This window comes from Macaca nemestrina, chromosome 8 (genome assembly GCF_043159975.1).
Source record: "Macaca nemestrina isolate mMacNem1 chromosome 8, mMacNem.hap1, whole genome shotgun sequence".
Classification (NCBI taxonomy): Eukaryota; Metazoa; Chordata; class Mammalia; order Primates; family Cercopithecidae; genus Macaca; species Macaca nemestrina.
Window position 1 is genome coordinate 81574295 of NC_092132.1, and position 15633 is coordinate 81589927.

At 39.3% G+C, this 15633-nt stretch overlaps 1 long non-coding RNA gene across 1 annotated transcript in view; it reads right to left on the reverse strand.

Moving 5' to 3' along the window:
* Window positions 1–13079: 13079 nt before the first annotated feature.
* The window catches only part of LOC105482212 (uncharacterized), a 45293-nt gene continuing 42739 nt past the window's right edge, over window positions 13080–15633 (reverse strand). Inside the window, exon 3 of the long non-coding RNA XR_011606507.1 lies at window positions 13080–14197. This is a non-coding gene — a long non-coding RNA (uncharacterized lncRNA). The remainder of the gene's footprint in view (window positions 14198–15633) is intronic.

The window sequence follows — 15633 nt, forward strand, 5'->3', positions numbered from 1 at the left end:
TTAAAGCAAAAGCAAAATCTGCCAGGTCATTCACATAACGTCATTTACAGTGCATTTTATTTGTCAGAACAAGTCACAGGGTTAGCCCGGATTCAAAGAGATTACCCCCTTGGTCAAGAGGATTAGCAAAGTCACATTACAGAGATGAGTATATAGTGGGATGGCAGACTTTGTGCTCATTAGACAATCAACCACAAATATGTATTATTGTTATTTGTATCTTACAGATGAGAAACCTAACCCAGAGAGAGATATGGTGGCTTGCCCAAGGTCACAGCAAGTAAGTAGTGGTGCTGATATTTGAACTCAGGCTCTCTAGCTGTAGAACCACCATACCTTCAAAACAGTATTGGATGAGGTCATGAGACATGACTCCTTTCCATATATTACTTTGAAAATGTTTTTTTAAAAAAAGAAAGAAAAAGGGTTTGAGACATGGGACCATTGCTTAAGGAAGGGTGCACAATGGGGTTATACATCAACACTCTTAGGCTGATGTGTTCTGTGGGAGAGGGGCTCTGCAGAGGTCTCTGGCAGGCTGGAGGAGATCCATGGTATTGTTCAGGAGATAAATGAGGGATAGGGTGACTATCTTGGGACTCCCAAGAATAAGCCACTCTCCTATCCTACCTCTGTGTTTCATATTAACACAATAAAGAGGTTAGAGTTGAAGGCCCTTAGGTATTGTCCAACTTGAAGATGGCGTAGTCTTTCATTGTAATGAAGAAATTTTACACACACACACGCACACACACACACACACACGCACGCGCACTCGCGTTTTTCTTTTCAGATTGAATCAATTCCTGTGTCTATGCAAGTTTAAATCAATAACCTTTTTTTTTTAATTTTTATTTTTTAATTTATTTATTATTATTGTACTTTAAGTTGTAGGGTACATGTGCATAACGTGCAGGTTTGTTACATATGTATACTTGTGCCATGTTGGTGTGCTGCACCCATCAACTCATCATTTACATAAGGTATAACTCCCAGTGCAATCCCTCCCCCCTCCCCCCCCCCATGATAGGCCCCTGTGTGTGATGATCCCCTTCCTGAGTCCAAGTGATCTCATTGATCAGTTCCCACCTATGAGTGAGAACATGCAGTGTTTGGTTTTCTGTTCTTGTGATAGTTTGCTAAGAATGATGGTTTCCAGCTGCATCCATGTCCCTACAAAGGACGCAAACTCATCCTTTTTGATGGCTGCATAGTATTCCATGGTGTATTTGTGCCACATTTTCTTAATCCAATCTGTGACTGATGGACATTTGGGTTGATTCCAAGTCTTTGCTATTGTGAATAGTGCCGCAATAAACATACGTGTGCATGTGTCTTTATAGCAGCATAATTTATAATCCTTTGGGTATATACCCAGTAATGGGATGGCTGGGTCATATGGTACATCTAGTTCTAGATCCCTGAGGAATCGCCATACTGTTTTCCATAATGGTTGAACTAGTTTGCAATCCCACCAACAGTGTAAAAGTGTCCCTATTTCTCCACATCCTCTCCAGAACCTGTTGTTTCCTGACTTTTTAATGATCACCATTCTAACTGGTGTGAGATGGTATCTCATTGTGGTTTTGATTTGCATTTCTCTGATGGCCAGTGATGATGAGCATTTTTTCATGTGTCTGTTGGCTGTATGAATGTCTTCTTTTGAGAAATGTCTGTTCATATCCTTTGCCCACTTTTTGATGGGGTTGGTTGTTTTTTTCTTGTAAATTTGTTTGAGTTCTTTGTAGGTTCTGGATATTAGCCCTTTGTCAGATGAGTAGATTGCAAAAATTTTCTCCCATTCTGTAGGTTGCCTGTTCACTCTGATGGTAGTTTCTTTTGCTGTGCAGAAGCTCTTTAGTTTAATGAGATCCCATTTGTCAATTTTGGCTTTTGCTGCCGTTGCTTTTGGTGTTTTAGACATGAAGTCTTTGCCCATGCCTATGTCCTGAATGGTACTACCTAGGTTTTCCTCTAGGATTTTTATGGTATTAGGTCTAACATTTAAGTCTCTAATCCATCTTGAATTAATTTTTGTATAAGGAGTAAGGAAAGGATCCAGTTTCAGCTTTCTACTTATGGCTAGCCAATTTTCCCAGCACCATTTATTAAATAGGGAATCCTTTCCCCATTTCTTGTTTCTCTCAGGTTTGTCAAAGATCAGATGGCTGTAGATGTGTGGTATTATTTCTGAGGACTCTGTTCTGTTCCATTGGTCTATATCTCTGTTTTGGTACCAGTACCATGCTGTTTTGGTTACTGTAGCCTTGTAGTATAGTTTGAAGTCAGGTAGCGTGATGCCTCCAGCTTTGTTCTTTTGACTTAGGATTGTCTTGGAGATGCGGGCTCTTTTTTGGTTCCATATGAACTTTAAAGCAGTTTTTTCCAATTCTGTGAAGAAACTCATTGGTAGCTTGATGGGGATGGCATTGAATCTATAAATTATCTTGGGCAGTATGGCCATTTTCACGATATTGATTCTTCCTATCCATGAGCATGGTATGTTCTTCCATTTGTTTGTGTCCTCTTTGATTTCACTGAGCAGTGGTTTGTAGTTCTCCTTGAAGAGGTCCTTTACATCCCTTGTAAGTTGGATTCCTAAGTATTTGATTCTCTTTGAAGCAATTGTGAATGGAAGTTCATTCCTGATTTGGCTCTCTGTTTGTCTGTTACTGGTGTATAAGAATGCTTGTGATTTTTGCACATTAATTTTGTATCCTGAGACTTTGCTGAAGTTGCTTATCAGCTTAAGGAGATTTTGGGCTGAGACAATGAGGTTTTCTAAATATACAATCATGTCATCTGCAAACAGGGACAGTTTGACTTCTTCTTTTCCTAACTGAATACCCTTGATTTCTTTCTCTTGCCTAATTGCCCTAGCCAGAACTTCCAACACTATGTTGAATAGGAGTGTTGAGAGAGGGCATCCCTGTCTTGTGCCAGTTTTCAAAGGGAATTTTTCCAGTTTTTGCCCATTCAGTATGGTATTGGCTGTGGGTTTGTCATAAATAGCTCTTATTATTTTGAGGTACGTTCCATCAATACCAAATTTATTGAGCGTTTTTAGCATGAAGGGCTGTTGAATTTTGTCAAAAGCCTTTTCTGCATCAATTGAGATAATCATGTGGTTCTTGTCTTTGGTTCTGTTTATATGCTGGATTATGTTTATTGATTTGCGAATGTTGAACCAGCCTTGCATCCCAGGGATGAAGCCCACTTGATCATGGTGGATAAGCTTTTTGATGTGTTGCTGAATCCGGTTTGCCAGTATTTTATTGAGGATTTTTGCATCGATGTTCATCAGGGATATTGGTCTAAAATTCTCTTTTTTTGTTGTGTCTCTGCCAGGCTTTGGTATCAGGATGATGTTGGCCTCATAAAATGAGTTAGAGAAGATTCCCTCTTTTTCTATTGATTGGAATAGTTTCAGAAGGAATGGTACCAACTCCTCCTTGTACCTCTGGTAGAATTCAGCTGTGAATCCATCTGGTCCTGGACTTTTTTTGGTTGGTAGGCTATTAATTATTGCCTCAATTTCAGAGCCTGCTATTGGTCTCTTCAGGGATTCAACTTCTTCCTGGTTTAGTCTTGGAAGAGTGTAAGTGTCCAGGAAATTATCCATTTCTTCTAGATTTTCCAGTTTATTTGCGTAGAGGTGTTTATAGTATTCTCTGATGGTAGTTTGTATTTCTGTGGGGTTGGTGGTGATATCCCCTTTTTCATTTTTAATTGCGTCGATTTGATTCTTCTCTCTTTTCTTCTTTATTAGTCTTGCTAGTGGTCTATCAATTTTGTTGATCTTTTCAAAAAACCAACTCCTGGATTCATTGATTTTTTGGAGAGTTTTTTGTGTCTCTATCTCCTTCAGTTCTGCTCTGATCTTAGTTATTTCTTGCCTTCTGCTAGCTTTCGAATGTGTTTGCTCTTGCTTCTCTAGTTCTTTTAATTGTGATGTTAGGGTGTCAATTTTAGATCCTTCCTGCTTTCTCTTGTGGGCATTTAGTGCTATAAATTTCCCTCTACACACTGCTTTAAATGTGTCCCAGAGATTCTGGTATGTTGTATCTTTGTTCTCATTGGTTTCAAAGAACATCTTTATTTCTGTCTTCATTTCGTTATGTACCCAGTAGTCATTCAGGAGCAGGTTGTTCAGTTTCCATGTAGTTGAGCAGTTTTGATTGAGTTTCTTAGTCCTGAGTTCTAGTTTGATTGCACTGTGGTCTGAGAGACAGTTTGTTATAATTTCTGTTCTTGTACATTTGCTGAGGAGTGCTTTACTTCCAATTACGTGGTCAATTTTGGAGTAAGTACGATGTGGTGCTGAGAAGAATGTATATTCTGTTGATTTGGGGTGGAGAGTTCTATAGATGTCTATTAGGTCTGCTTGCTGCAGAGATGAGTTCAATTCCTGGATATCCTTGTTAACTTTCTGTCTCGTTGATCTGTCTAATGTTGACAGTGGAGTGTTAAAGTCTCCCATTATTATTGTATGGGAGTCTAAGTCTCTTTGTAAGTCTCTAAGGACTTGCTTGATGAATCTGGGTGCTCCTGTATTGGGTGCATATATATTTAGGATAGTTAGCTCTTCCTGTTGAATTGATCCCTTTACCATTATGTAATGGCCTTCTTTGTCTCTTTTGATCTTTGATGGTTTAAAGTCTGTTTTATCAGAGACTAGTATTGCAACCCCCGCTTTTTTTTGTTCTCCATTTGCTTGGTAAATCTTCCTCCACCCCTTTATTTTGAGCCTATGTATGTCTCTGCGTGTGAGATGGGTCTCCTGAATACAGCAGACTGATGGGTCTTGACTCTTTATCCAGTTTGCCAGTCTGTGTCTTTTAATTGGAGCATTTAGTCTATTTACATTTAAGGTTAAGATTGTTATGTGTGAACTTGATCCTGCCATTATGATATTAACTGGTTATTTTGCTCGTTAGTTGATGCAGTTTCTTCCTAGCCTCGATGGTCTTTACATTTTGGCATGTTTTTGCAATGGCTGGTACCGGTTGTTCCTTTCCATGTTTAGTGCTTCCTTCAGGGTCTCTTGTAAGGCAGGCCTAGTGGTGACAAAATCTCTAAGCATTTGCTTATCTGTAAAGGATTTTATTTCTCCTTCACTTATGAAACTTAGTTTGGCTGGATATGAAATTCTGGGTTGAAAATTCTTTTCTTTAAGAATGTTGAATATTGGCCCCCACTCTCTTCTGGCTTGGAGAGTTTCTGCCAAGAGATCTGCTGTTAGTCTGATGGGCTTCCCTTTGTGGGTAACCCGACCTTTCTCTCTGGCTGCCCTTAAGATTTTTTCCTTCATTTCAACTTTGGTGAATCTGGCAATTATGTGTCTTGGAGTTGCTCTTCTCGAGGAGTATCTTTGTGGCGTTCTCTGTATTTCCTGGATTTGAATGTTGGCCTGCCCTACTAGGTTGGGGAAGTTCTCCTGGATGATATCCTGAAGAGTGTTTTCCAACTTGGTTCCATTTTCCCCCTCACTTTCAGGCACCCCAATCAGACGTAGATTTGGTCTTTTTACATAATCCCATACTTCTTGCAGGCTTTGTTCATTTCTTTTTCTTCTTTTTTCTTTTGGTTTCTCTTCTCACTTCATTTCATTCATTTGATCCTCAATCGCAGATACTCTTTCTTCCAGTTGATCGAGTCGGTTACTGAAGCTTGTGCATTTGTCACGTATTTCTCGTGTCATGGTTTTCATCTCTTTCATTTCGTTTAGGACCTTCTCTGCATTAATTACTCTAGCTATCAATTCTTCCACTTTTTTTTCAAGATTTTTAGTTTCTTTGCGCTGGGTACGTAATTCCTCCTTTAGCTCTGAGAAATTTGATGGACTGAAGCCTTCTTCTCTCATCTCGTCAAAGTCATTCTCCGTCCAGCTTTGATCCATTGCTGGCGATGAGCTGCGCTCCTTTGCCGGGGGAGATGCGCTCTTATTTTTTGAATTTCCAGCTTTTCTGCCCTGCTTTTTCCCCATCTTTGTGGTTTTATCTGCCTCTGGTCTTTGATGATGGTGATGTACTGATGGGGTTTTGGTGTAGGTGTCCTTCCTGTTTGATAGTTTTCCTTCTAACAGTCAGGACCCTCAGCTGTAGGTCTGTTGGAGATTGCTTGAGGTCCACTCCAGACCCTGTTTGCCTGGGTATCAGCAGCAGAGGCTGCAGAAGATAGAATATTTCTGAACAGCGAGTGTCCCTGTCTGATTCTTGCTTTGGAGGCTTCCTCTCAGGGGTGTACTCCACCCTGTGAGGTGTGGGGTGTCAGACTGCCCCTAGTGGGGGATGTCTCCCAGTTAGGCTACTCAGGGGTCAGGGACCCACTTGAGCAGGGAGTCTGTCCCTTCTCAGATCTCAACCTCCGTGTTGGGAGATCCACTGCTCTCTTCAAAGCTGTCAGACAGAGTGGTTTGCATCTGCAGAGGTTTCGGCTGTGTTTGTTATTGCCCTGTCCCCAGAGGTGGAGTCTACAGAGACAGGCAGGTTTCCTTGAGCTGCTGTGAGCTCCACCCAGTTCGAGCTTCCCAGCAGCTTTGTTTACCTTCTTAAGCCTCAGCAATGGCGGGCGCCCCTCCCCCAGCCTCGCTGCTGCCTTGCCGGTAGATCACAGACTGCTGTGCTAGCAATGAGGGAGGCTCCGTGGGTGTGGGACCCTCCCGGCCAGGTATGGGATATGATCTCCTGGTGTGCCTGTTTGCTTAAAGCGCAGTATTGGGGTGGTAGTTACCCGATTTTCCAGGTGTTGTGTGTCTCAGTTCCCCTGGCTAGGAAAAGGGATTCCTTTCCCCCTTGCGCTTCCCAGGTGAGGCAATGCCTAGCCCTGCTTCAGCTCTTGCTGGTCGAGCTGCAGCAGCTGACCAGCACTGATCATCCGGCACTCCCCAGTGAGATGAACCCAGTACCTCAGTTGAAAATGCAGAAATCACCGGTCTTCTGTGTCGCTCGCACTGGGAGTTGGAGACTGGAGCTGTTCCTATTCGGCCATCTTGCTCCACCCTCCATCAATAACCTTTTTCATATATGCTTGCTTCTGCAGAACGAGGTCTGTGACACCTAACGCAGAGTTTCAGTGTGAGGATACATAATTGGAAATGAAAGTAATCACTTGATTTAAGGCAGTTTTACTTGTTACATTTATTTCTCATGTCCCACAATGGTGAAATTCTTTATTAAGAATTATAATCGGCCAGGCACGGTGGCTCAAGCCTGTAATCCCAGCACTTTGGGAGGCCGAGACGGGCGGATCACGAGGTCAGGAGATCGAGACCATCCTGGCTAACACGGAGAAACCCCGTCTCTACTAAAAAATATAAAAAACTAGCCGGGCGAGGTGGCGGGCGCCTGTAGTCCCAGCTACTCGGGAGGCTGAGGCAGGAGAATGGCGTAAACCCGGGAGGCGGAGCTTGCAGTGAGCCGAGATCGCGCCACTGCACTCCAGCCTGGGTGACAGAGCCAGACTCCATCTCCAAAAAAAAAAAAAAAAAAAGAATTATAATCCACATAGATTTTTGGTATTATACAAGTAAACAGTAAGACACTACCACAATGTATATACTGAGATAACATTTTTGGGGGTGTCTGTTGTTCATAGAACAAACACTAAACTTAAACGTTGTCGTCTTTACATGTGTTCCCTCAGTGGCTTCTCTTTCTCTCCTTCAGGTCACCCTATCCTTCATTTATCTCCTGAACAATACCATGGATCTCCTCCAGCCGGCCAGAGCCCTCTGCAGAGCCCCTCTCCCACAGAACACATCAGCCTCAGAGTGTTGATTTACAACCCCATTGTGCACCCTTCCTTAAGCAATGGTCCCATGCTTCGAACCCTTCTTTTTCTTTTTTTAAAAAACATTTTTAAAGTCATATATAGAAGTTTTTTAAAATTTTACTTTACATGCAGAACATGCAGGTTTGTTACATAGGTATATGTGTGGATGGTGGTTTGCTGCACCTATTGACCTGTCCTCTAAGTTCCCGTCCCTCACCCCCCACTCTGCAATAGCTCCCGGTGTGTGTTTTTCCCCTCACTGTGTCCATGTATTCTCATTTCAAACCCTTTTCCAATATGACCTTGGCTCAGTTAACCATCATTTTGGTGATATAGCTGATAAAGAAACTTATGGCATATTAATTTTCCCAATTTAGGAAAGCCAAAGATTAGGTAATTGAGGGAGAAGATGATGTTAGTAAAAGCAAACAAACAAAAACTTCAGAATCAAGAGTAGAATCTGAGTGATATGTGGAATATCATTCAAATATCTTTTACCTTATGAAAAAAAGAGAAAATTAGACCAGGTCAGTAGCTGGTTTTCAGAAACTGGGAATTTGTAGAACAAACAGAAGGAACAGATTTTGAGAAAGGATAACGTGAGAGGTATAAAAGTCCTTGCAACATCTGAGGTCTTTACTTGGTCTATAAGGCCCCACGCAGGCTGACCTATATCTTGCCTCAGACTCCTTTCTACCATTCTCATGGTGCATGCCAACTCTCTTGGCTTCCTGCTGTGCCTCCAACCCTTACGTTCCACCTCAGAGCCTTTATACTCTTCCTATCTCTGCCTGTAGTGCTCTCCCCCAGACAGTCTCCTCTATTCTGAGTGCACAGTTGGTACCTTCTTAATGATGCCTCCCTGCTCTTCCTGTTTGGTACTAAAACCTGTACCTCTCTGTCCCCAGCACTGCTGATCTACTAGTTCTATACAACCTTCGAGTTTCTTCCATAGCATTTATTACCTTCTCACATATTGTATAATTTCCTAACTTCATTACATGTAGTATTTATTTCCTTACTCTGAAACTTAGGGTGTAAGAGGGCATGAATTTTCATCTATTGTAATAGGCTCCAAAAAAAAAATGTTCTCCATTTTTCAACCTTCTCTGTATTAGTCTGCTACATTAGTTTGCCATAACAAAATACCACAGACTGGGTGGCTTAAACAACAAACATTGATTTTCTCACAGCTCTGGAGGCTAAAAGTCCAAGATCAAGGTGCCTGCAGGTTTATTTTCTCCAGAGGCTTCTCTCTTTGAATTGCAGATGGCCAACTTCCTGCTGTGTCCTCAGATGGTCTATTCCTGCAGAGCAGACTGAGACTGCAGCAATGATCTAGCAAAACATGGCACAGCTCGTGACAGAGAGCCTGGCCTCAGCTATCTCCCATTCCTTTTTCACAGGCACACATAGGAAGGTATTTTTAAATTTGCAAAAGCTTATTTTAAAGGGAATAATAGATTAGACTTGTGAATACTTTTGCTTAGGGCTCCAAATCCCTAGCAATAAATCCTTACCGATGAACTATAATCTCCATTAAAAGAGGTCATGGACATAAGCAAAACTCTAGTGCCTACCATGACATCTGGCAAAAGCAGACTATTAATAAATATTTGCAGAATGAATGATTAAATGAATCAAGGGTTACAAAGAAAGGTTGCAAACACTGAGAGACTCTCAAAAATATGCTGGTAGTATCAGAGAAAGGCAGATTCCTTTCTAAATCTGCATTCTCATTACTAGAAAGCAACCAATAATTTCTTTCATTTTTAAAGCATCCGTACAGATGCCCAACCAATATGCTGAACCATCAATTAAAATAAACTGTACAAAATGCCCACTCTGCAAAGTGTGCCTGCCTCTGGCACATGTTCCATTTCAACACTGGAATCACCAAAATAACTAATGTGGCTGTTCAGTTCTAGGGTCAGCAACTTGTTCTCTCAATTTCTAAATCCCAAGGCAAACAGCTTTCAGATGCTAGAATGAAGAAAGCTGAAAAGAAATTGTCAGTTCTTTTGTTGTCTTATTAAGTCTGGTGTATTCTATTTAATCACATCTTCCTCTTGGAGAAATCAACTATTTGAAGAAAAATACATTCCTAGTATCTGAATGCTGTCTTTCAATAACTAGCAAAGATCAAAGAGGGTGTATTTTCTAATCTTTGAACATTAACAATGTCCCTTGTACTGCAAAATGGAATTACTTAGGGCTGTTACGGAGACCCCTGTAGTTTTGAGCATATAAATGAAATGTCTTAATACAGAATATGAAATTAATTGTAACATATTTAATATCCCTCAAATAAATTGAAAAGAACAAGATATTTGGAACTTGGATATTTATTTTAAACATTTTACCAAGTGCACAGGACCTTGTAATGTGTCTGTAATATTTAACAGAGATAAGATATCCTACCCAAGCTCAGCATTTTCTCCTCATGTTTGTAGTTTTTGTTATAAGAAAATTGGACAGTTTTATCACCAGGTGATATTTATTAAGCAGTGTCTGGGAAAGGGGAAAAGACAGTTTACTGCTGGATCAGCATGTGGCCTGCCAAGAAAATAAAAGGACACTCATAGTCAGTGATTTTAATCTGTTGGTCAGTGCCCTGATCAGGATGTCAGCTTTCTTTTAGGAAAATGCAGAGAAAAGGTTCAGAGTACACAGTACTAAAGGGTATAACTTCTGTTTTATGATTTGCAAAGGGTAGGACACTCATTGACTGGTGAATTTATTCTCTATGTTTGAAAGATAGCACTTTGATTTATTACCTGATGAAGATCTTCTCATTTTTGTAATCACCTTATCATTCCAAGAGGATTCCAGTGCATAGCTCATCTTTCCCTTCTTTCTGATGTCCCTTTACTTGTGCGTTTTAATCATAGGATACTTTGCCCAAGAATGCATTTTCAGAAAATTGAGATACACATTCTGTATGGATGAAGGCAACTGTGTCATCTACATTTTCCACGATTCAGCCATGCCCTTTGTTCTTGGACATGATAGAAAATCTGTTTTCACTCTCAATTGGAAAGCCAGCATGGGTTAGACCAGATGGCTGTTGACCTTCAGGCAATAGAGAATGGGAGAGATTCCCAACTGTTCTCATTACTCTGGGCAATGACCTCCTTTGGAGCAACAGCCTCAAGAAGCTGACACCTAGAAAACTTACTTTCTCCTTGAACACTAGACTCTCTGCTGGTTGTTTGTTGAGAAGCTTTAGGTTGCCTAATTGTCGTCGTGTCAATGCCTTGTGCCATTGTTATATGCATTACCCTTTATCCATTGAAGGCAAGCTGCTGGCATTGTAAAAGTCTTGATAAGTAAGTGAAGACATTTAAGTTTAGATGTCTGAGAATGTGATAATTTTTTTTTCAATTTTTATGGTCCTGTGCATGGATCATAGTAGACACTCAATATGTTTGTGGAGGGGGGAGGTGGGGAAGGGTGTTGAGAGTGTGTTTGGTTGATTGAATGCTTAAAAGATAAATGTTCTAAATGTATTATTTGTAAGATAGTTGCAGAAAATGTATTCATACAGAAACATAACACATTGCAAGCATTGTCTCACTTTCTTTTCCAATGGTGCTAGTGACTTTTGCTAGACCAAGAATTTAGAACTACGTAACTAGTGAGTACAAGAGATAGGACTTGATTAAGTTTCTCTGTCCAATTCTTATGCTCAAATGTTTAACTTACAATGTCCCTACTACTTCCTCTTTTGTTACCATGGGGAAATGACTGACTAGAGTTAAATTTACATCCCCAAATCGTGGAATAATGTCTCTGTAAAATTTCTTCAAAAGCCCAACCCTACTCATTCTTTTTTTTTTTTTTTTTTTTTTTTTTTTTTTTTTTGAGACGGAGTCTCACTCTGTCGCCCAGGCTGGAGTTGCATACTTTAAAGAAATAAATGGCTACATGTGACTTTCATCAGTATACTGGCTACAAAGAATTGAAAGAACTGATGAATGCTTGACAGAGATTAGAATAAGAATATTTTTCTCTTCTATTTCTATCAGGTTGCCTTTTCGATCTGATCTGATCTGACATCTCCCCCCAGGACGTCTGAGTGTGCAGGGTTATCAGTCCTCTGTCTTGCTCCTATCATCTAGTCCAAGAAAAACTGGCATCTTGCTGGGCTGGGTCTCTAGCTCTCTGGCCTGCATATATTAAATGAATAAAACTGAAAGAATTAGGTCACTGGAGCAAGTGTATCCACTTATTGGGCCACAGATGAAGAGAAATCTCAAATGTGCCCTTCATTATAGAATGTATCTGAATCCAGTGTTATATCATATATTGGTTGAAATGCAGACAGAACAGCCCTTTTCACCCACACAGTCATACAAATATAGCTTCTTGGAAAACTTACATTCACACACAAGGTGGCAGTAAGTAGAATTTTTTTAATGTTGATCTTAAAACAATCCATTTCCTTATACCTTAGTGCCATAATTCTGTCACCTGGATCAGCAAAAGTAATGATTCTTCAGGAGGCAGAGCAAAATGAGATTAACCTTCCTGATGAAGAGAGAAAAAATAATCCCACAATCCCAGGTCTCAGTGGACAGAGGGACTGACAGAGTATCTTGTGGCTCACTGGGCACATTTGTGCTGGTCCACTGGAGGGTAAGCTCCAAGTTAGAATGAGTAAAAATATCCATTTAGGTCTTATCCTTATTGTTAGCTCCTCCGTAGCAAAACCTCTGCAGGAAGCAAACACCTTTCTTCCTTGTGCTGTGTCTTATTTCCCTGGCACTGCTCATCCGTCTGAGTATATCAGTTAACAAGTACTGACCAATTTAAAAAGGATTTTTGTTTATATAACTACACACTCAAAAGACAACCACTATATGTTTCAAAGTCCCCAGTTTTTTATCCTTAAAAAAGTGAAATTGGGCACAACGTTATTTACTGGATACTTTTGAAAAGACCAGATAATAGCTCTTCAATATATCCTGCATTAAGCAGCATCAAAATAATGCATGAAAATAGTATCTGACAATGACTCGGTAAGTGTGTGTGTGTGTGTGTGTGTGTGTGTGTGTGTGTGTGTGTTCATGGTTATAGCATGTTAATGTATCTGCCTATAGTTTAGACTTCATTCACAAAATTGTTCTGATCTGCTTAGGGATATTTTTACTAGAATTTATATTTATTATTTGGCACAAACCTATTCATTTCATAGTCATCACTTTAAAACTAACACAATTGATATGAAACCATGTTGAATTTTGAAGGAAATTAACCAATCAATAATCAGATTTAAAAAAAAAACCCATTTTTGAAAAAGTGTGTATCTTGTTGCATTGCTAAGAAAACACCTCACAATACTTTTTTTCCTTTACTGAATAGCAAAGTTGTTTACAATGATGGCTTGCAGGGAAGACAAATACCCTCTTCCCTCTTCTGGCTATAATCCCATCAAAATTTCATTTGGCTAAGGGAAATAATAATAGATTTCAAGAGCCAACTCTTCCCTATTGGTTTTGGCTGCTTAGAATTTTGAGAAGAATTTTGAGGCTCCATCCAGACAAGGAGGAAAAGTGTTGTTATCAATTAGTGATGTTGTCTTTGAGAGCACAAGTAGGGAATTAAGTCACATATGCCATATAGTTGGCATCTGTGCTTTAAGGCTTTTCTTAAAGATAATCACTTTTATTGAGTTGAATCATTTGAAAAAAATAGTTGTATATAGTGAGTGATATAAATGGTTTACATTTATTGAATATCATGTTTTAAAGATTTAAATTTTCTATACGGCACAAAATAGAAGACATGGCAGAAATTTCATCAGTTTAATAAGTAACTTTCGTATTGCCTTTTCCAGGTTACAGAGCACACTTTAAGACATAATCTCATATATGCTCCAACAAGCCTATGAATAAAGTATTGTATTTTCCCTATTTATATACACTTGGTCTAAGACAGAAAAAAATGCAATATTTTATCCAAAATTACACCCAGGATAAAAATGCATGCCTCACAAAAGTAGCAGAGTAAAGTTGTTGAAAACTCAAGGAATCTTAAGAGAGTTATATTCTCTAATCATAAAGGATCTAAAACAAGTCTGAGAGGATGCCCTTTGGACATCCCAGTGAACGGTTGTTACATAATTGTTCTACTATATGATCCAACCAAATCAAACAGCTTACAGTTCCACAGTAAAATAAAACAACACAAAACTATAATTTTTGACAATCTGTCCCTTTGCTCTGAAATTTCCCCTCCCCACTTTTACTATCTGGCTAGCTTCTACATATAATTCAAGACAATTCAGGACTTTTGACTGCATTACTTCTTCTTTCCCACAACTGGAATCCATTTCATCTTCTATACATTGATCAACCAGGAATCTTCTACCACAACCTCACACCAGGAAGCTTTGATTTCTGCGCATCTTCTTAGCGTTCTCCTGGGAGGAAAAAATTGAGTTTTATATTTTGTTAGATTACCAGAACATCAATGGGCCATATGGAATCACCATGCTTTAAAATACCCAAAGATATGCTTGATGCAGTTTTCTTTATCTCTCTTGAAAATTCCCATTTTCTCACCTCCATGTGGTAAGTGGTACTTAGAAGAACCACTTCTAAGTTGCTACTGGGGGCCAAACAGGCAAGCTTTCTCATCCACTCCATGGAGGTGGATGGCTTATTAGATACAAAGATTTTGCTTTTCCCCTCACTCTTTCTCTGCTTCCAGAGATTGGCTCTAAAATTCAGAATATGGAGTCAAGAGAATGTCTTTACTTGGAGTCTTCACTTAAATCTTTAGGCACAAGAAACACTCCCTAATCCAAGTTTAGTGGAAACTCTTTATTAATATATTAGCTGAAAAAGTCACCTTGACACTTATTCCACTAGTGTGGCTTGTGGTAGTAATTCATCTAGGAAAGATTATTGACATGGAAGGCGGTGGTCATTCTGTATTCCCTGGCTATAATAGCATCCAATAACTACAAATCCCCAAGATCGTAATACTCCTTAGATAGATTTCTATAATCGTATTTACCAATTAATTGGAATAAAGTAAAACTTGCAACTAAAAACTCACTAACTTACCACATCCTTTTTCTTCAGTTTTTCTTAACTTTTCAAGATGTTACTTGATTTGATTCATTTGGTTATTTGATGTAGTAATCTCCTTCATGTTACCCCATTAACACAATTTAAAGTCATATTGAAGTTTTTGAGCCAATTCACTGAAATGTATAAATATACTTCCCCTGTAATTTTGAGACAATGAGGGGATCATCACATGTTTAGTGGGAAGGTCACTATATGCAACTGTTAGCTCCTCTCATACGTTCTGTTTTACTGCTGTTATTATCATGATATGCAGTAAAACAGTGGTGCTGTGGGAAAGCCAAAGAGCTAAGATATCGATTCAGCTCCATCATTATTTCTTTTCCTTCTATTACATTTCTTCAGAATTCATCTTTCTTTGCAAACATATAAACTAGACCAGATAGGATTCACCTCACCTTTACCCTGCTTGTTTGTAGATAATTTTTAAATGACTAGAAAAGCAAAGAAAGATATTGTAAAGGAAATATCAAGATTGAAAACATCTAAGTGTCTGTGCTAATATGTGGCAAATATAGTTCACTATAGGTAAATGCAAAATAATGAGCTTTCCAGTAAAGAACATAACATTGGAAACATCTGTCTAATGGAAAGGTGCTGTGGCATTCTGATTAGAAACACATTTGAGAAGTTGCTACAAAATTGTATCCATTTAGCCTTTAGACGATGCAGAATTGCAGAGAAAGAGGGAGTTAAATTACTAAAAACAAAGTATTGTAAATCAAAGGTAGAATTATGCAAACAAAGTATGTACTTGCTCTTA